This window comes from Puma concolor, chromosome A3 (assembly GCF_028749965.1).
Source record: "Puma concolor isolate L17-30 chromosome A3, mPumCon1.1.hap2, whole genome shotgun sequence".
Taxonomy (NCBI): Eukaryota; Metazoa; Chordata; class Mammalia; order Carnivora; family Felidae; genus Puma; species Puma concolor.
The window spans coordinates 33,723,327-33,745,379 of record NC_141669.1 but is presented as its reverse complement, the minus strand read 5'-3'; the positions used below and the strand labels follow the sequence as shown (position 1 = coordinate 33,745,379).

The window sequence follows — 22,053 nt, the reverse complement described above, 5'->3', positions numbered from 1 at the left end:
TCTGTCTCTTGCTTGTTTCTGCTGCTTGACTGAAAACCATTCACTGTTCATTAGGATCTATTCAGGAGGGGAAGCCCAGAAGAGAGATAATTAGAAACTCAATGACTGATTTGACTCTTATTATGAGCAAATACACAGGAACTTAAGAAAAGGAACCTAAAAAAGTAGAAAAATAAATTATTTAAAATTGCTATGGCACCATATGAACAAAGAGTAAATTGAGTATTGGGATTCGTAGAGGCCATTCGTGGGGGGTAAGAATCCTACACTGGAAGACAGAGTTTATGAGATAAGACAATGCTTTATTTAATGAGAGATTATGTAATTGAAATGACGGTGACTTATATTTAAAATTTGTATGCATAAATGGAAAATGAAGGGAATGAATTTGAGGTTCTACTTTGGGTAAATAAAGGAAAAGTAAAGTACAGAAGTCTGAAGTTTGAAAAAAAACATTTTGAGAAAATCTTTGAAAAATCAAGCATTGGGGTGGCTGGAAGGCTCAGTCAGTTGAGTGTCTGATGTCGGCTCAGGTCATGACCTCGGGGTTCATGAGTTCAAGCCCTGTGTGCGGCTCTGTGCTGACATCTCAGAGCCTGGAGCTTGCTTCAGATTCTGTGTCTCCCTCTCTCTCTGCCCCTCTCCTGCTCACGCTCTGTCTCTCTCTCTCTCTCTCTCAAAAATAAATACACATTAAAAAAAAATCAAGCATCAAACCACTTGTGACTAGGGAGGGTAACTTCTCATTACTATCAATTTCAAATAATTCAAAAAGAGATCGTAACAATACACCAGAAGGACAATGGTATTTTGTAAGAGTAACATCATCTAAACACATAACTAACATAAAAACTAAGAAAATGTTCTCTCCTTTGAATTCTAAAACTGTACCTGAATCGGTTAACTTGCAAAATGGTTTTCAACTACATATAAATAGACTATACTATATCTAACTACAGTATTAAATACTTCCCACAATGGTTTTAATTTTTTGTAGTAAATGTACCTGCAATCTAATATGTTTATTTATGCTTTGAAAAACTTTCTGAGTTCTTCTGTAGATGTGGTATGCTCTGTTTGAGTGGCAAGGCAAGCAGTCCTATCCTTTCTTTGAGGAGGGGTGGGCAGAAATTTAGCACAAGGCTGGACATCAGAATGTGCTTTCATGCTATCGGATAAGAGATAGCAAGCGCAATATTGTGATGACCTTGTCCATGGCATCACCAACCCCAAAGGCAGAATAATAGAGAGTTGTACTTATATACTAGAATAGAGTCTCCTACTTATTAGCAACGTGATTGCAAGCAAGTCACTTAAGGTCTTTGATTCTAGTTTTTGCATCTGCAAAAAAATGGAATAATAGCACTTCCCAGGGCTACGGCATATGGCCACACAGGCTGTGCCTTGCGCAACACCAAAGGAGGCCACCAGGCAGCCCAGGCACTCTTAGGTTCCAGGCAATGCACTAGGTGTTAAATATATTAGCTCATTTAATCCTCCTACCACCTACAAAGTAAGGATTACTATTAATTCCAGCTCACAGTTGAGGAAACTGAGGCAGAAAGAGGCTGATGTTAAATAACTTTTTGTATTTGTTGTATTTGGTCTGAAGAATCATCACTCAATGACAGAAGGTGTTTTGCCATTTATCGTAAGTAAATTTCAAAAACAGAAGAAAATGCAACGCCAAGTTTAATATTTTGATAGTATGGACGCTATTCAAATTGGAAGTCGTTCTACCTGTGCATATGGCATTATTCTGCTTAGCTATTTTGATGCAGGAACATCTCTATTAACTTCTGTTTTTCTCACTCAGAGGATTAACTATGTCATCTATAAATGACATTGGCAGCTAGATATTCATAACACACTATATCCTTTGTAGTTGGAAAGGTAAGGGCACTCTATTTTACCATTCCAAGCAGTATAACTCAATGCTTTCTAATAGTCAGTTACATTTATCCTTCAACCTATATATATTCCATTTTACTTGGTTTTTTACTCATTCAATTAAACATTATACAAACCGATATATTGTGAGTGTGGCAAAAAAATGGATTGTTTTCCTATAAACAGGTTACATGTTTTGTTAACACTTGTGATGGTTAATTTTTTATGACAACTTGACTGGAGTAAGGGATGCCCCAGCTACCTGGAAAAGCATTCTTTCTGAATGTGTCTGTGAGGATGTCTCTAGAAAAGATCAGCATTTGAATCATAGATTGAATAAAAATGATCGCTGTCACCAGTGTGGGTGGGCATAAGTCAATTACTTGAGGATGTGAGTGGAATGAAAAGGCAGAGAAAGGGTGAATTTGCTCTCACTGCTTAGACTGGCACATCCAGTTCTCCTGCCCTCACACATTGATTCTCTGGCCTGCGGAGTGGGACTGAACTACACTACCAGCTTTGCTTGTTCTCTAGTTTGCCGATGGCAGATTGTGAGACTTAGTCTCCATAATTGTGTGGACCAATGCCTATAATATATGACATACTATATATATATATATATATATATATATATATATATATATATATATAACCTGTTATATGTATGTATTATATATCTATGTCCAAATCTATGATGTATATCTATATTTCTATCTGTATCTGTCTATCTCCTATCGGTTCTGTTTCTCTGGAGAACCCTGTCTCTGGAGAACATCTGAAAAGTTGATTTAAAAAGATATGGTGTTGAATCTAGGGTGAATGAGCCAAATAGAAAAATCTAAAGAAAGGGGCCTGGGGTGGCTCAGTCAGTTGAGTGTCTGACTTTGGCTTAGGTCATGATTTCATGCCTTGGGAGTTCGAGCCCCGGGTCAGGCTCTGTGCTGACAGCTCAGAGCCTGGAGCCTGCTTTGGATTCTGTGTCTCCGTCTCTCTCTCTGCCCCTTCCCCTGTTTACACTCCATCTCCCTCTCTCTCTCTCTCTCAAAAATAAATAAAATAATTTTTAAAAATTTAAAAAAAGAAAAATCTGATGAGGACTCTATCAGTATATCTACAGTCCAAGAAAAGAACAGCTAGTATGTTTTATGTTTAAGCATAATGTTTATGCTTCTCATTTTATAAGTTCTGTCTTTAACAACAAAAAATTAGGCTTAAATGTCATAAAAGATTGTAGGATATTTCTGCATATACTTAGTTATTATGATCTGCCAACCCAAAGCACTGATCCTGGGGCTGTTTTTCAAAATTTATATATCAGAATTCATAATCCAATATCTAAACACTTAGTGCATTTCCAGAAGACTCTTGCAAAAGCTATAGATGTCTCTGTCTCTGTCTCTGTCTCTATCTTCAGGGATGTAGCCATTACTAAGAAATGTTTTGTGATGGATTTTTGAGATTTGCTTTGTGAATCATATTTAAAGACACAAAAAAATACATTTTATTATGTTATGAAGGTTCTGTGTGGGATCTTAAAGATGTGTACAAACCTGGAAACTCCTCTTCCCCAGATTCTCCAAATCTAATTAATTAGAGTATTTCCCAAACACCAGACCACCATTAAGTGATGCCACAGGCTCTGCAGAAAATTCCAAGAGGGAGTTATTAAAATTGTGTTTGCAGTGAAAAGTCTTTTCTTCGTGTAAAACCTATCAAAATAAATAATTTGCTGGGACAGTACTTATTTTCTATACTTGCTTAACATAAAGATGCATTCTTTTATATTACTTCTTTAAATTTTTTTTAATGTTTTTTTTTTATTTTTGAGAGAGAGAGAGAGAGAGCGAGCAGGGGAGGGATAGAGAGAGAGGGAGACACAGAATCCAAAGCAGGCTCCAGGCTCTGAGCTGTCAGCACAGAGCCGACACGGGGTTCGAACCCACGAGCTGTGAGATCATGACCTGAGCCGAAGTCGGACACCCAACCGACTGAGCCACCCAGGCACCCCTCTTTTATATTACTTCTTTTTCAAGTAATTCTTTTATCGTTGTTAAATGCATTCAAACTAACTCTCATTCTCTTTCTCTGTCTCTCTATCTGTATATATAGATATGGATATATTTGAAATGAACATTGGGATTTCCTGGTAAAGATGGCTTCAGGTTTGAGGACATTAACTCCATTGTGGCCAGTTGTAGTCCCAGCCATATGTGGGGCTTTTGCTGATAAATATGGAAGAAATTATACTGTCTTCACATCCTAGCTAATTCTACTTACCCTTTAAAGTATTAGTTTAATGTCCTAATGCTGTTTTGACCATGCTGCCACATGTTGCCATGCTAAGTACATAGAAATCACATGTGCTTAATTGTCTAGAATAGTACCTATTTCACCGTTTTTAATAAAATTAGCCCAATATATGAGCACGTGTGATTAACATTTTCATCTTTGGAAAGCTTCATTACATAAATAAATTAAACATAAGAAGAGGTTTCTTAGATTCCATAGCCTTATCTTTCTGTTTGTTTCAGGAAAATACTTACTGCAAGATCTATAGCATGTACCCAAATCTAGCCTCTTATGATTCAGGCTTGGTTTTGGTTCTAACCAATGAAACCCAATTCTGGCTTAAGCAGAAATATGTATAGAAGAATGTTAAGTAGCTCATTTATGTACATCATGTCCACACCTGAGCACCAGCTACCACCCCTGGACTCTTAATTCCATCATTGTTGCCAGACTTGAAATACAACCAATGCTGCAATAACCACGTTGTAATTCTTCTCTAATTTTTGCATCCTTTTTCTAGTTTCAGTAGTGCAGGCAGAGAGATTCGATTAGCAATGCCTACGCAATTTATCTGCTTCCAATTATTGGGGGCGGGGGGAGAGAGGAACTGGGAATAGCTCATCTAACTCCCTTCGACCTTATATCCCACCAGAATTTTTTCAATGGGAGATTCCTCCCAAGTAAAGAGATTTCAATGTTAAAATCATGAAAAATATTCAGTAGCTAGACCCCATCTGGCTACTGGTACACTAGGTCTAGGATTGAAGACCCATCAGTATATCTTGGAAACTATGAAATTAAATAGTCCTGGGTTCAAATCTGTCTCTTACAATTTGTATGCTCATAAGTAAATAATACATTCCTCTCTTTTCACAGTTTCCAGTGTGAGTCTGTTATGCATCCCTGCACATCCTTCTAAATGTACCAAACTGCACAAGAAGTGACCATTCCTGACACTGAGCAGTTTATCCAGCTAGCAGTTAGGTAGGTTAAGGTGACCAGAGAGCATAACTCTTGTGCAAATGCTCATTTTCCATAGGAGAAGGACTGGTTTCTGCTCACTAAAATGTAGCTGAGACCTCAGCTCTGTGCTCCTTAGCTTTTTTAAAGGTCTGGGGTTTGTGACTTTAAAAACAGATGGCTCAACTGGGGCGCCTGGGTGGTTCAGTCGGTTAGGCGCCTGACCTCGGCCCAGGTCATGATCCTGTGCTTCATGGGTTCAAGCCCCGCGTCAGGCTCTATGCTGACAGCTCGGAGCCTGGAACCTGCTTCAGATTCTGTGTCTCACTCTCTCTCTCTGCCCCTCCCCTGCTTGCACTCTGTCTCCCCTAACTAACTAACTAACTAACTAAATAAATAAATAAATAAAAGCAGATGGCTCAAGAGACCATAGTCATGGGATATGACCACACTGCTGAGTCAGAAACTAGTTGTGACCTGAGAATCAGGGAGCAATCTGAAAGCTGGAAATAAAAGAATTTTCTGTAATCTGAATCAAGAAATGTCCTTGTGTGAAGTTTTAAAAAGGGGAGAGAGTGAAAGGAGAAAGAGAAGAAGGAGAAGGATGTGAAAAAAAGAAGGAAGAAGGAGGAGGGGCAGGAGAAGAAGAACTTCTCTTCATCACACATAATTTTACCAAACCCATTAAAATTAATTATGCCAGTGTGTAGAATGACTATGTGAATGAATGCATACAGTAGTTTATGTATTAATAGGTAAGTAACATTAGAAATGAGATCTTATGTTAGTCATAACTGTTTCATAAAATGAAGGTCCTTTGAGGTAGACACTGAGGGAAATACTTTTGGAGGTTTTCTATAAGAAATAGGGCCTCCAAACGCATTGAAAAGGCTACAAAAAATTGTTAGCAAATGAGTTCACTGTTAAACTTAGAGACTACTTTGACCAAGTTAAGGATAATATGCATACACCCAGAGCATTTAGATACTAAAGAAAACTTCTGCTTTTTTTGGGAATAAGTGTTGATGATACTTTTTTTTTTTTTTAGATGGAGCAAGCAAGAGAGAGACAGAGAGAGCATGAGTGGGGGAGAGGGGCAGAAAGGAGAGAAAGAGAGAAGCTTAAGCAGGCTTCATACTCAGCACAGAGCCCAACGCAGAGCTCGATATGGAGCTTGATCCCATGATCCTGGGATCAGGACCTGAGCCAAAATAAAGAGTAAGACACTCAACCCACTGCTCCACCCAGGCACCCCAGAACATACCCTTAAATTCAAAAATTACAACCTGCCTATGAGTAGATGAAAATAGTCCTCAGTTAAGGACTATGGCAATTTAACAAGAAGAGATTAGCATTTATTGTTTGATTGAGTCCTTGATCAGAACCACTGGAGACAAATCTTCACAGTCTTAATAGAGACAGATTATAATTATCTGTTTATGCATTTGTGATTTGGCAGTAGAATAGGGAGGATTTCCCACATAGACCTTTACTAATGATAATCTTCTGAAGGAATAGTTCACTGTATGTTATCTAATTAATCTGCACTATGCCCTGAGAAGTTAAATTTAGATAAGATTCTCATTTTAGACTGAGAAATTGAAGTACAGAAAATAATTAATGACCTTATGTCATGAATTAGAGCTCAAAGAAAATACAGGTTTTCAAAGTCCCTTTCCAGAGCTGGCCTCAGTCAAAGAAAGATAAGCAATTACCTATTCCTGAGATATGTGAATCATTGGGAAAGCCTTCAAATGTTTCCCATGGAAAATGTCAAAATGTCCATAATGCATTCTTTTGGATCAACAAAAGTCTTGATGACCAAATGAACCTACTGTAAATATCCCTCAGAGGATTAATGCTCTACTGTCTTAAAGTTTACTATTACAGTTAATAGATTTCCTATGAGCTGAAGAAATCTAGTTAAGAACATCTAGTTTGACATACTAGAGAGGCAGATTGTGAAGAGCTGCCCAATGAGACATTGGGATAACACAGGGCCGTTACCATATTAAAAAATGAGTGGAAAAGAATTAAGAGGTAGAAATTGCATATGTGAGTAATATGTATATGTACATGTATATGTATATGTATATGTAAACATATATATATGTATATGTATATGTAAACATAAACATATATGTTTAATTATATATATTCAATTATATATATATATGTATATATATGTATATATATATGATGGTTGAAGAAATTGTATCTACTACTGAGACTTTCCAAGATCAGTCCTTAATGAATACATAAAGCTTTAGAGAATAGATCCTACCAGACTGTGTGCCTTTCTCATTGCATATTATTATAGTTTAAATATGTCTTCACCCTGGACTATACATTTTTGAAGTAAAAAACTATGCATTTGTTTAACATATTAAGTTCCCACTGTTGTTCTGATATTCTGATAAAATAATGAAAACTTCAGGGTCCTTGCCTTTAAGAATCTTAAGGATTACAGAGGAGTTCTCTGTCATTTATCCTTATACTTCCCACGACTAACAGAATGATAGAAACACTCAAACAATTCTAATTCTCTCATTAAAATCTATTCACTTATTCCATTTTCTTTGGAAGCATTCCATTTAATGCTTGTCCCATTCATAAAGTAATAAAATTAATTTGAAGAAATGTTCACAGGCCATACCAAGAATTGCTTCAGTAAATACCCAACTAAAAATTAAGCAAAGTTAAATATATCTAGTTATATAAGTAGTAAATTTCTCACTAGATGCTGAGTATTTAAGGCCTACCCAGTATTTATCACACTGCAAAGTCCCGATTAATATTTTATGATTGAATAAATGGATGAAAGCAGTCCTGCTTCTACCACTAAATACGTGATTTCAAGAAAGAATATCTGTTTGAGTTTATTTTCTCATTTGTTGTAAATGCAAAAATCCTTGCCTTGCCCACCTCATATTTTTGTTCTAATTGGATGCGATAGAGAATATTTAATCTGTAAACTTGAGAAATATGAGACAATATTTTTGATAGATCATGTGTATATTCAAACACATATGGTATCGCCTGCAAAACCTTGTCACTGAAATGTCAAAGATGTTGGAAACTAGCAAAATTCACTTCATTTCTCTACCTTCATATTCCAGTCGATATGAAGTATTAGGAAACTCAAGTAGGAGTGCTGAAATTCTGGGTAAGTCTTAGATATGGTGCCTGGAAAAGTTAGGGGTTCTATCTGAAAGGACCTCTGGGACATCTGTTCAGGCCTTCCTGTCCAATACATAGCTTCTGTGGCTATATGTAGTTAGATTTCAGTTAATAAATTAAATACTATTAAAAATTCAGTTTCTTAGTAACACTAGCCACATTTCAAAAGCTTATTAGAGATAGACTGCCATATGGATAGCACAGACATGGAACTTTTCCATCACAGTAAGAAGCTCTGCTAAATCATTGGTCTAGTTGCCACAGGGCTGTGCCTTGAAGTGAGAAAACAAATTAGATTTTTGTTTCTGGTATAGGCTATACATTTGGGTTCTACCTAAATTCACTTACTACAAAAGTGGACTATGAAAAATTTAGTTCTTTAGGAAATAAACAGTATAGCTACTCTGAACTGAAGCCCTTAAAGTGCCAGAAAGCATCATGTCAATTTAGTTAATTTAATCTAACAGTACTAAAGTATAAGGAATGTAAATTTACATACTACTAAAATCTATGCTGGAGGGAATCTAGAAGAACTAAAGAAGCCAGTCCAATGTGATAAAAATATATCTGTAGCTAACCCCTGTCCTAGTCATTCCTGAGATTACATGAATTTATAAAATATAATCTGAGGGGTGCCTGGGTGGCGCAGTCGTTAAGCGTCCGACTTTAGCCAGGTCACGATCTCGCGGTCTGTGACTTCGAGCCCCGCGTCGGGCTCTGGGCTGATGGCTCAGAGCCTGGAGCCTGTTTCCGATTCTGTGTCTCCCTCTCTCTCTGCCCCTCCCCCATTCATGCTCTGTCTCTCTCTGTCCCAAAAAAATAAATAAACGTTAAAAAAAAAAAAATTAAAAAAAAAAATAAATAAATAAAAATATAATCTGAGTATCCAGTGCAGGCATCATTGTTTTATAATAGTTTACAATAGTACTCATTTATCTCTCTGATTTCATGCTACCCATTCCTGAGTAACTATTTTCTTTACGGGTTGAATGGGGAGTATATAAATAGAGTTTGGAAGAAAGAATTATAATATTTATCAAAATATTCTACAAGCCAGAGAAACATTCTCTTTTGCACCTCTCAGGAGTTTGTTTGCTTTTCATACTTGAAAGAGAGGGAGTTCTTCACTCCCCCCCCCCCCGGGAGTCCCTTTAATTGTTGAACATTATAGCTCTTTTATTTTTCTGTAATCCTAAAGCGGAAAAAGATAGCACAGTCCTCCATCCAAAATCTACAGTCCTCCAGAAGAAAAGGTCATTTGGTCTTTGAGTCACCATTTCCAGTGATGTTTTTGAAATCACTCATATTCATTCATGTTTTTTGGCAGCAAAGCTTTTTCTGACACCAGACTGGCAGGTACCTTGATACCAATTCTGTCCAATGATCTATCCTCCAAGTCCTTAAGGATATACAGAGAAGGTCTTCCTCTTCCACATCACTTACTTACTTTCAGATGACTATCAAGCCCCACTGCCTCCAAGGCTGCTATTCTTTCAAGGCTAAGTATCAGTAATCCCCACAATGATTCTTTCCTGTCCAGGTCTTCTTGTTGTTTGATATTCTCTTGTCAGTATGACGTGGGGATCATTTCTTTACCGCTGATGAACTGTCAAAAGACTAAGTGCCAACCCTGAGCTATTCAGCACCTTAAATCAACATCTTCAGTCTCTTTTTCTGCCAGCCAAGAGTATATCAGGGAAACTATTAATATTAATCAGGTAATTGGTGGGCCCCTGTCTTCTGCGTGGAGATGTTAAGAAGTTTCAGTGTTGCTAAAACTATAGTTATTCTCAGGAAGCCCATTCATGAGGGGGACATCAGAAAAAATAACAAGATGAATAAAAATGCATTTTGGATGTAACTTTGACCTTGGGTGTTGTTATGACAAGGGGGAAAAGGCAGAAGCATTGAAAGCAGTGTAAAGACACACACTTCATTCTAGTGTGTATCACAGAGGAGCAAGAGATGTAAACATCAAGGAAAAGATTGGTAAGCTGGAATTCAGTAACATGAAAAAACATATTCACAAGGAAAGAGTTCTTAAATAAATATAAAAAAAAGCTATTCTTTGGATAAAATTATTTTTGTGACCATTTTTTTAAATTAAAATTCTCGGAGGCGCCTGGGTGGCTCAGTCGGTTAAGCATCTGACTTCAGGTCAGGTCATGATCTCACCGTTTGTGGGTTTGAGCCCTGCAATGGGCTCTGTGCTAACAGCTCAGAGCCTGGAGCCTGCTTTGGATTCTGTGTCTCCCTCTCTCTCTGCTCCTCCTCCATTCATGCTCTGTCACTCTCTCTCTCTCAAGAATAAATATACATTGGGGCGCCTGGATGGCTCAGTCGGTTAAGCGTCCGACTTCGGCTCAGGTCATGATCTCACGGTCTGTGAGTTCAAGCCCCGTGTCAGGCTCTGTGCTGACCACTCAGAGCCTGGAGCCTGTTTCAGATTCTGTGTCTCCCTCTCTCTCTGACCCTCCCCTGTTCATGCTCTGTCTCTCTCTGTCTCAAAAATAAATAAACGTTAAAAAAAAGAATAAATATACATTATATTTTTTTTATTTTAAATTTTAGTTAACATCCAGTGCAACATGTGTTTCAGGAGTAGAATTCAGTGATTCATCACTTACATACAACCCCCAGTGCTCATCACAAGTGCCCTCCTTAGTACCCATTACCCATCTAGCCTATCTCCCACCCACTTCCCTCCATCAACCCATAGTTTGTTCTCTATCATTAAGAGTCTCTGGTACTTTGTTTCCGTTTTCTCTTCCCCCCACTTCCCATATGTTCATCTGTTTTGTTTCTTCAATTCCACATATGAGTGAAATTATATGGTATTTGTCTTTCTCTGACTGACTCATTTCGCATAGCATAATACACTCTGCTCCATCCATGTCATTGCAAATGGCAAGATCTCATTCTTTTTGATGGCTGAATAATATTTCATTATCCATTCATCAGCCAATGGACTCTCCATAATTTGGCTGTTGTTGATAATGCCACTATAAACATCAGGGTGCATGTCCTTCTTCAAATTTGTATTTTTATCCCATGGGAAAAACCTAGTAGTGCAATTGCTGGATCATAGGGTAGTTCTAGTTTTAGTTTTTTAAGGAACCTCCATACTCTTCTCCAGAGTGGCTGCACCAGTTTACATTCCCACCAGCAGTGCAAGAGGGTTCCCCTTTCTCTACATCCTCACCAACACCTGTTGCTTCTTGTGTTGTTAATTTTAAACATTTTGACAAGTGTGAGGTGGTTTTGATTTGTATTTCCCTGATGATGAGTGATATTGAGCATCTTTTCATGTGAGTGTTAGTCATCTGGATGTCTTCTTTGGAAAAGTGTCTATTCATATCTTTTGCCCATTTCTTAACTGGGTTGTTTGTTTTTTGAGTGTTGAGTTTGGTAAGTTCTTTATAGATTTTGGATATTAGCCTTTTATCAGATATGTCATTTGCAAATATCTTCTCCCACTCCATAGGCTGCCTTTTAGTTTTGTTGATTGTTTCCTTGGCTCTGCAGGAGATTTTTTATCTTGATAAAGTCCCATTTGTTCACGTTTGCTTTTGTTTCCCTTGCCTTCGTGGATGTGTCTAGTAAGAACTTGCTCTGGCCAAGGTCAAAGAGGTTGCTGCCTGTGTTCTCCTCTAGTATTTCCTGTCTTACATTTAGATCGTTCATTCATTTTGAATTTATTTTTTGTGTGTGGTGTAAGAAAGTGGTCCAGTTTCTTTATTCTTTTGCATGTGGCCATCCAGTTTTCCCAACACCATTTGCTGAAGAGATTGTCTTTTTTCCATTGGATGTTCTTTCCTACTTTGTCAAAGATTAGTTGACCATACAGTTGTGGGTCATTTCTGGGTTTTCTATTCTGTTCCCTTGATCTGTGTGCCTGTTTTTGTGCCAGTACCATACGGTTTTGATGACTATATCTTTGTAATATAGCTTGAAATCTGGAATCGTTATGCCTCCTGTTTTGTTTTGTTTTGTTTTCAGGATTGCTTTGGCTATTCAGGGTCTTTTCTGTTTCCATACACATTTAAGAATTGTTTGTTCTAGCTCTGCAAAGAATGCTGGTGTTATTTTGATAGGGATTGCATTGACTGCTTAGATAGCTTCAGGTAGTGTAGCCATTTTAACAATGTTTGTTCTTCTAATCCATGAGCATGGAATGCTTTTCCTTCTTTATTATCCCTTCAGTTTCTTTCAAAAGTCTTCTATAGTTTTCAGAGTACAGAGTTTTTACCTTTTTAGTTAGGTTTATTCCTAGGTATCTTACTGTTTTTGGTGCAGTTGTAAATGGGATCAATTCCTTGATTTCTTTTTCTGCTGCTTCATTATTGGTGTATAAATGTGCAACAGATTTCTGTACATTGATTTTATATCCCATGACTTTGCTGAATTCATGTATTAGTTCTAGCAATATTTTGGTGGAGTCTTTCAGGTTTTCTACATAGAGTATCATGTTATCTGCAAATAGTGAAAGTTTGAATACTTCTTTGCTGATTTGTGTGCCCTGTATTTCTTTTAGTTGTCTGATTGCTGCGGCTAAGACTTCCAGTACTATGTTAAATAGTAATGGTGAGAGTGGGCATCCTTGTCTTGTTCCTGACCATAGGGGAAAGACTCTCAGTTTTTCCCCATTGAGGATAATATCAGGTGTGGGTCTTGCATATATGGCCTTTATGATGTTGAGGTGTATTCCATCTATCCCTATTTTGTTGAGGGTTTTTTTTATCAAGAATAATGGATGCTGCATTTTATAAAATGCTTTTTCTGCATCTACGGACATAATCATATGGTTCTTATCCTTTTTTTTATTAATGTAGTATATCATTTGATTGATTTGTGATTACTAAACCAGCCCTGCAGCCCAGGAAACAAATCCCACTTGATCATGGTGAATAATTCTTTTAAGTACTTTTGAATTCAGTTTGCTATTACCCTGTTGAGCATTTTTGCATCTAAGTTCACCAGGGATATTGGCCTGTAATTCTCCTTTATAGAGGGGTCTTTGTCTGGTTTTGGAATCAAGGTAATGCTGGCTTCATAGAATGAGTTTGGACACTTTCCTTCCATTTCTGTTGTTTGGAACATTTTGAGAAGGATAGGTGTTGACTCTTCTTTAAATGCCTGGTAGAATTCCCCTGGGAAGTCATCTGGCCCAGGACTCTTGTTTGTTGGGAGACTTTTGATGACTCACTCAATTTCTTTGCTGGTTATGGGTCTGTTAAAATTTTCTATTTCTTCCTATTTTAGTTTTGGTGGTTTGTGAGTTTCTAGGAATGTGTCCATTTCTTCAGATTGCCCAGTTGTTGGCATATAATTTTTCATATTACAGTAAAACCTTGGATTGTGAGTAACTTGTTCTGTGAGCATTCTGCAAGATGAGCAAACATTTGTAATAAATTTTAACTTGATAAACGAGCGATGTCATGCAACGCAGGCAGTATGTGACACTGAATGTCACATGGTCATAACTGAGCCAGTGGTTCTTCTCTCTCTCGCTCACTGCAGGATTGTGGGTGATTGTCTCCCATATTTGGATGCTCAGTTTCACCAAGGTGTTTGGCAGAAATCAGTGATTTTTTTTTAGAATGTTGGAAGGTGCCCACAACTGGCACTAGTGTATTTTTTGTCACTTTAAGGCACCTATGGGCAATCCTTTGCTTTTCCATACAAGAGTATGCTTAGGAATGCTTTGCTTCACTGTAGTTCAGGTTGCCTGCAGCTGTAGACCCTTTCCTCTGCTGCCTCATTGCCAGTTACATTAAATACAGTATATGACAAGAGTTGATTAATACTGTATTGTAAACATCCGTGCAAGAGTATACAATGGCCCCCATGCAGCCAAAGGTTGGAAAAAAAGACAGGGAGAAGAAGGAAATGATTACAGTGGAAGTTAAGAAGGAAATCGTTGAGAAGTAGGAACACGGTATATGAGTGGCCAGATTTGCAAGATTTTATAAGAAGTTTATGTCTGCATCTCATCTGCAGAAGAGGAGGAGAAGTAGGTGGAGGAACCCCTCACTTCAAATGAGATTAGGAAGATGTGTAAAATGTGGGAAACAGTGCAAAATTTCGTAGAAATGCACCACCCAAATAAGGCTGTAGCAGTGTGAGCAATGAATCTGTTTAATGACAATGCAATGTCACATTTCTGAGGAAGCCTCAAAAGGAGGCAAAAGCAAGTGTCATTGGAGAGGTTCCTTGTTAAAGTTGCACAAAAAGGAAAAGATTCCATTGAGTCAATAGATAGCAGTCATTTCGTTAGTGATAGTGAAAGTCGTCCTACACAATAACCCTCCGCTCTCTTGTTTCTCTCACACCAGCCGCAAAGGTTTTCAAAGGTAAGTGCAGGCTAATTTCTTTATTTTTCTTTATATTTTCTATTTTCTTTATTATTTAAATTATATTACGGTATGTAATAATTTTTATATGAATAATTTTTGGGCTGTGGAATGAATCATCTGAGTTTCTATTAGTCCTTATGGGGAAATTCACTTTGGTATACAATTGCTTTAGATTATAAACATGTTTCCAGAAGGAATTATGCCTGTAAACCAAGGTTTTACTGTATTCTCTTATAATTGTTTGTATTTCTGTAGTGTTGGTTGTGAACTCCCCTCTTTTATTCGTGATTTTATCTGAGTCCTTTCTCTTTTCTTTTTGATGAGTCTGACTAGGGGTTTATCAGTTTTGTTTATTCTTTTAAAGAACCAGCTCTTGGGTTTTTTTTATCTGTTCTACTGTTTTTTGTTTGTTTCTATGTCATTTATTTCTGCTGTAATCTTTATTATTTCCCTTATTCTGAAGGCTTTAGTCTTTATTTGGTATTTCTTTTCTAGCTTCTTTACATGTAAGGTTAGGGTGTACATTTGGGGCCTTTCTTCCTTCTTGAGATAGACTTGAATTGCAGTATACTTTCCTCTTAGGCCTGCCTTTGCTGAATCTCAAAAGGTTTGGACTGTCATGGTTTTATTTTCACTTGTTTCCATATATTTTTTCATTTCTTCTTTAATTTCCTGGTTAACCCATTCATTCTTTAGTGGGATGTTCTTTAACCTCCATGTATTTGAGACCATTCCAACTTTTTTCTTGTGGTTGACTTCAAGTTTTATAGTATTATGATCTGAAAATATGCATGGTATGATCTCGATCATTTTGTATTTGTTGAGGGCTAATTTGTGACCCGGTATGTGATCTATTCTGGAGAATGTTCTATGTGCACTTGAGAAGAATGTATATATTCTGCTGCTTTAGGATGAAATGTTCTGAATGTATCTGTTATGTCCATTTGGTCTTGTGTGCCATTCAAAGCCATTGTTTCCTTGTTGATTTTCTGCTTAGATGATCTGTCCATTGGTGTAAGTGGGGTGTTAAAGTCCCCTACTATTATTGTATTATTAGCAATGGGTTTCTTTATGTTTATTATTAATTCACTTATATATTTGGGTGCCACCAAGTTGGGGGCACATACAATTATTTTTAATACATATCACCTATTGAAGATAAACTGCCAACAAATACAACTAACTTCTATAAATCAATAAGAAAAGTTAAAACAACATAAAAAACAAGCAAAGGTTTGAATTCATAGAGACAAAATTCAAATGGCCAAGAAAAAATGTTCAATTTAACTAGTAAAAAGCACCATAAAATTTAATTAACTAAAGTCACATCCATCAAATATGTAACAAACATGTGAGTCAACAGTAACTCTCATTCACTGCTGGAATTAATCCAAATTGGTCCACTATCTTTATGTAAAATAAATTGAGTTATTTGAAATAGTGAAAAATTATAAATAATCTAAATATCCATTGAGAAGGAGAACAATGTATATTATGACATAATCCCACAGCTGAATGTGTTCAATAATTAAAATTGATGGACCGAAAGCTACTTGGGTTAAAGTCACTAAATCTAAAAAGTATGTGTTTAAATTTTAAAACACACATGTAAATTTTTGGCAAAACAATCATTGAGGGAAGCTTACATACCAAAATCTGTTTGGGATTAATTTAGGGGAAAGGCAAGTGATTAGTGTCCAGGGAGCTATTAAAAGACCCTTTCATAAGGATCTGGATTTTTTTTATGTTTTAAAAATATATCTGAAAAAAATACTGTAAAATGTTAACATTTATTTAGACTGGATGATGGTTTGTATATGTGGTTTCTTTAAAATTCGTATGTTTTTAATAAATTATTCTCATATTTTATAAAATGTTACAAAACACAATAATCACCAAAATAAGTATATGGATTATACCTCTAAGGACAGAAACTATATTGTAAACAATAAGAGCTTTGCTTGTGTGGGGTGTCTGGGTGACTCAGTCGGTTGAGCGTCCAACTCTTTTTTTCCGGTCAGATCGTGATCTCATGGTTCGTGAGATGGAGTCCTGAACCAGACTCTGCGCTGATTGCATGGCACGTACTTGGGATTCTTGCTCTGCCCCTACCCTGCTCATGCACACTTCTTTCTCTCTCTCTTAAAATAAATAAACTTTTTTTAAACATGAAAAAAAAAAACGTTTTGCTTGCTTCATATAGTTGAATATTATTAGAATTTCTGCAGTCTTTCATACATTTACTTTTGTAAGTAGAGAAAATAAATATATAATATATAAAAAATATAAAATGACATATGTGTATGGCTGAAGCCTACACTCACGCACACAGAAATGAAATTGGACGGACGTGAACATTGTGTATTTAGTAAATGCTAAAACATGATTTTCTGGCCATGATACTTACATGACATTTTTAAAACATCTACTCGCCTGCTTCACAATCTGTATTATGTTACTTATAAATTGTGACACTAGCTCCAAAAATAGCATTCTAAGTTGAGTCTAGCCAGCATAAATTAAAACTAAGGCTAGAACTTTTTCTGTTTTTGATATGTACCTTATGTATACAGCCTGAGATTGTATTAATTTTTATTGTAATTTCATCGAATATGTGTCCTATATTGTTTTGAAGCCATGAACTCAGTCTACAGATTCACCGCCTCCTTAATACTCATCCAGCCCTTATAGAACATGGTATAGACCCTTGTTATACAAAGCACTATCTTTTGGTCTCTATAATGAAATGGATATCTCTGTATTGACATAGATACCTGCTATAGATCATGTCATTCCAGGGAAGCTGAAGGGGAGGAACGTGTGACCCAACTTAAGGGAGACCATGTGTTCAGAGATGAGCATGTGATATTCAGAATGACCCTCAGCTTGTTTTCTGGTAATTCTGGGAAACCGATTCTCTCTCTCTCTCATCCTAGACAATGTGGGATACAGATATAAGTGTGAATCATAGAACTGCAGCCATTTTGTTATCATGAGGAAAACAAAACAGTCAACAAGAAAGAGAGTTCAGAGCAGTTATCAAAAAATAAAAAAAAAAAGAACAGTTATCAAATTATTACCTTGACACTTGAGCTTTTAAGTTAATGAAAAAAATTAATTCCTTTCATCATTTTATTTATTTTATTTTTATTTTTAATTTTTTTTAACATTTATTTATTTTGAGAGAAAGTGACAGAATGTGAGCAGAAAAGGGTCAGAGAGAGAGAGAGGGAGAAAGAGAATCCAAAGCAGGCTCTAAGCTCTGAGCTGTCAGCACAGAGCCTGACACAGGGCTTGAACTCATGAGCCATGAGATCATGACATGAGCTGAAGTTAGACGCTTAACCGACTGAGCCACCCTGGCATGCCTTCCTTTCATTATTTTAAAGATTGGAATGGAGTCTTCCTCTAATTATAAATGAAAACATCCTAACTAATAACAGAATTAGACTCAAGAAAGAGGGGATTACATGTAACATGTCCTAAATACCAAATGGGTTGCAGTTAGGAGGGAACAGCAAAGTGAGCATCTCAGTTTAAAAATCAACCATTTTTGCTATTAAATTCATTTTCTCTCAAATAGTGGTTTATTGTTCCTTGATTATCAGAGCATATGCTACAAGGCTATAACATTAAGATATTTTGCAGGAAATTTTCAATATGTTGGATAGTGTTGACTATTTGTAGCCTTAACAATGTGCTGCTAGCAGAAATGTTTACATTGATGCTGACCATTCTGAGATTAGAAAGGGAAGAAAATTTTTGGTTTTCTGGAAGAAGCCTCTTCTTTTTTTTCTTTTGTTCTTTTTTCTTTAATGTGTACTTATTTTTGAAAGAGAGAGAGAGAGAGACAGAGTGTGAGCCAGGGAGGGGCAGAGAGAGAGAGGGGGACACAGAATCTGAAGCAGGCTCCAGGCTCTGAGCTGTCAGCACAGAGCCCATCTTGGAGCTCGGAACTCATGAACGACGAGATCATGAATTGAGGGCAGGTTGGATGCTCAACCCACTGAGCCACCCAGGTGCCCTCGGAAGAAGCCCTTTCTGAACATAATCTGTAATCCAAATGCACTGAGAATGGGAGTCTACTCATCGATAGTGTATTCAAGGTTTGAAAGCCAGATTTCTGTCCTCACTGGCTAGTACCAGCAGAGATAAGAAGGAATCAGACATAGCAGAAAAAAAGATTGGGGCCCAGGAAGAGCAAGCCCAGCTCCAAAGCACCTATGTTAAGCATTTTCTACCTTAAAGAGATGTCAAAACCCATTAAGAAGCTGTGGCTGGGTTCACCCTAGAGCAAAGTGTCAATGATCCTTGCCTCATCACCTACACTGTGTTTTTACATTGGTCTGTGCAGTGGAAAGCCTAGACACCAGGCAATGCCAAGTACGCCAAGGCTGACCGTCAGTGGACAAAAATCCCAAAGATAAAACATCTCTGGCTTTGGTTGTACAATAGGAAAGTAAATAAACCAGAGGTCTACGTACCTTTAAAGGAGTTGCCTATCCAAAGAAGCCCAAACTTGACTTATCACCTCTTGTTATTGTTCAAATCAGGGGAACACCTTACTTTCTTAACTCACAGTAACAGAAACAGCCAACACCTACGTTTTCAACTGAATTTCTGAGAAATCAAATCCCTTTTCTCGATTTCAACTAAAAGATGTAATTTGTCTGGGCCATTTTGAATCTTTATTCTGTGACATATATTTAAACCTTCCCTTCTTGTTACACTTTCCTCATGAATTTGTTTCTGAAAAGTCTGTAAATTTCCATCACATGATAACTATGAAGTGGCAAATGGATTAGCAGCTCACATAACTCAAGCCAGGCTGACCTTTTATTCAGTGATTTGTTCTGGGAAATAGAGTTTGAAGGATAATGTGTATTCAGCTCAAAGCAACACCAAGTGAGGGCAAATCATTCACTAGATTATTAGATTAAAGATATGGAAGATAACAGCATTCATTGTAATGTTTACAGGAGGGAGACACACATCTGTTCCCAGATATTTAGGGTCAGCAGCTTTGACTCCAGGAGAAATCTGTGCCCTGATTCACACATTTTTGTCCACTATAAATCACATCTTTTGAATTCATATAGATGAAGCATTTTGCAAGTATAAAATGCTACATAAAAACGTACTGTTGTTGGCAATGAACAAGAAGAAAACTCAAATCTCTTGGAAAATCTTCTGGTGACCTTACAGTAAAGCAAAATCATGAATTAAGCAAAGTATATTTTATTTAGGAATGAACATTATCCAACTAAAGCCATACGTTACCTTTGAGTCAAAACTGCTGAATATCAATGAAAAACAAGTTTTTAAGTAGTAGTATGTTGTAACAAAGCATTACCTGAAATAAGTTACTTAAGACCAAAGCAAATCATAATAGGCTTATTGGCCACAACAAAAGAAATTAGTCTGATTTATCTTTAAGAGAAACAGTTCAAAAACTTTCCTTTATTTCTCCTTATTAAACTTCACTTGAGAGATAGATTGATACAGGAAAGCATTTGCTTTTTTAAAGATATGCTAGTGATGTCCTATGCCTAATTTTCCAAGCAGCTCTACTGGCAAAACCAGAACTTAGCCACAGTTCTGCTAACTCCATAGTGAGCATTCTTTCTTTTTTAAATATATATTTTTTTAATTTTAATACTTTTGAGAGAGAGAGAGAGCACGAGCAGGGGAGGGCAGAGAGAGAGGGAGCCACAGAATCTGAAGCAGGCTCTAGGCTCTGAGCTGTCAGCACAGAGCCCGAGGCGGGGCTTGAATGCAGGAACCACGGTGAGATCATGATCTGAGCCGAAGTCGGATGCTCAAGTGACTGAGCCACGCAGGTGCCCCTAAAGTGAGAATTCTTTTTTATACGTTGCACAGAATGTGGTGATGTGTTACCCACCGCCCCAACACACACTTGCTGAGTTGAGTGATCATCTGCCACTGAGACGCATACTGATACGGTAAATGAGAAGAGGCAGCCATTTGCCTAATGGAAACCAGGCATCTGTGTTTAGAAGGTCTACACTTGTCAGTGAATCTGTGCATGATCCTTGAACTTTACACATTCTAGAAGGGGAAAGAGGATATTGGGTTTTGAGGAGCAGAGGACCGACCTCTACTGGAGATGTAAAAGTACTGACTGGAGGGGCGCCTGGGTGGCGCAGTCGGTTAAGCGTCCGACTTCAGCCAGGTCACGATCTCGCGGTCCGTGAGTTCGAGCCCCGCGTCGGGCTCTGGGCTGATGGCTCAGAACCTGGAGCCTGTTTCCGATTCTGTGTCTCCCTCTCTCTCTCTGCCCCTCCCCCGTTCATGCTCTGTCTCTCTCTGTCCCAAAAATAAATAAACGTTGAAAAAAAAAAAATTAAAAAAAAAAAAAAAGTACTGACTGGAGATGGGATCTCAAAGCCGTAGGCTAGCACAAGTCATATTTCAACACTTTGTGTGTTAAATGTTAAAAAGTGCTTGTGTTAAATGATATGAATTAGCAAGCCAAGGACGACTATTTTGCATTTAAGAAGGCACTGAGCCTTCTGGGCTTATAGAATGCAGGGTATCTGCAACAGAGGAGTCTTTGGGAGTTGTAGGTTTGTTGATTTCTCAGAAAACATCTAATACTTTTTAGCATTACTTTTGCAAATTTTCTGGCAAACTCTATTTGGAAAACTTAGAATATTGAGGGTGGGGAATCATCTGTACTTCACGGAAGGGAAACCAGAGATCTTGGGTGTATATTGTGAAGGTTAATTTTACGTGTCAAATTTACCAAGGCCATGTGGTGCCCAGATATTTGATCAAATATTATTTGGGTGTTTCAGTGAGAATAATTTTGGATGAGATGAACATTGAAATCAGTAGACTGAGTAAAGCAGATAGTCCTCCATAATGTGGGTGGGTCTCATCCAATAAGTTGAAGGTCTGTATAGAACAAAAATGCTAGTTCTCCTTCAAGTAGGAAAGAATTTTTTGTTTCTGATGGCCTTCAAACTAGAACATCACCTTTTTCTTCTCTTTGAACTCAAAAGGAAATATTTGTTCTTCCTGCTGGCGTTTGGACTGGAACTACATCATCAGCTCTCCTGATCTTCAGCTTACGAAATCAGCTTGCAGATTTAGGGATTGCCAGCCTCTGTAATTGTAAGTCAGTTCCTTATGCATCCTATTGTTTCTCTTTCTTTGGAGAACTCTGATAAATACATATAACTCTACATGGTGAGAATCATATGTATATTACTCCTTTTTTTCCAACTGCAACATTCATATTAATATAGTATATACATGTGTTTCCTAATTAGTGATAAGAAAACAGGGGAAATAATTCTACATGTCCATTAGTCTTGAGTAGGCTCTACTCTGCTAACCCTGAATAGGTATAAAA

General features: G+C 37.3%; 1 long non-coding RNA gene across 2 annotated transcripts in view; it reads left to right on the top strand.

Annotated features, from left to right (window-relative positions):
• Window positions 1-22,053, top strand: part of LOC147582354 (uncharacterized) — an 862,122-nt gene that overhangs the window by 663,822 nt on the left and 176,247 nt on the right. The window contains exon 5 of one of the 2 annotated variants that reach the window (XR_015249014.1): window positions 21,701-21,812. The exons of the other annotated variant lie outside the window; for it this stretch is intronic. This is a non-coding gene — a long non-coding RNA (uncharacterized LOC147582354). The remainder of the gene's footprint in view (window positions 1-21,700; window positions 21,813-22,053) is intronic. 2 annotated transcript variants of the gene reach the window in all.